The sequence below is a fragment of the Brassica oleracea genome, chromosome C5 (assembly GCF_000695525.1).
Source record: "Brassica oleracea var. oleracea cultivar TO1000 chromosome C5, BOL, whole genome shotgun sequence".
Classification (NCBI taxonomy): Eukaryota; Viridiplantae; Streptophyta; class Magnoliopsida; order Brassicales; family Brassicaceae; genus Brassica; species Brassica oleracea.
In genome coordinates, this window is record NC_027752.1 from 37,658,863 (window position 1) to 37,659,394 (window position 532).

Below are 532 nucleotides of genomic sequence, written 5' to 3' on the forward strand. Positions count from 1 at the left end.
TTACCCGGCTAACCTGAGGAAACTTCTTACCTCGGTTACCGTTGATGGCCTTTGCCATTCCTCGATGGCTTTCACCTTTTCCGAATCTATGGAAACTCCTTCTCCAGACACTCGGTAGCCCAAGAACCCGATCTCTTTTTTTCCAGAAAGAACACTTGCTGAATTTGGCATACAACTTTTGGTTCCTTAACCGTTCCAACACTAGCTTCAAGTGTGCACTCCTTCTCCAGACACTCGGTGCCCTAAGAATCTGATCTCTCTTTTCCAAAAAGAACACTTACTAAACTTTGCATACAGCTTCTGGTTTCTCAACCATTCTAACCCTAGCTTCAAGTGTGCTTTGTGGTCGACCTCTGTCTTGGAATATATTAAAATGTCATTGATGAAGATTATCACGAACTTGTCGAGATAATCGTGGAAGACTTCATTCATCAATCTCATGAAGGCCGCCAGTGCGTTAGTAAGTCCAAAAGGCATTACTACAAATTTGTATTGTCCATAACGAGTTCTAAACGCAGTCTTCATGACATCA

General features: G+C 42.5%; 1 protein-coding gene across 1 annotated transcript in view; it reads right to left on the reverse strand.

Moving 5' to 3' along the window:
- LOC106292241 overlaps positions 1–532 on the reverse strand; it is a 6,037-nt gene that overhangs the window by 3,100 nt on the left and 2,405 nt on the right. The gene's annotated exons all lie outside the window — the stretch shown is intronic.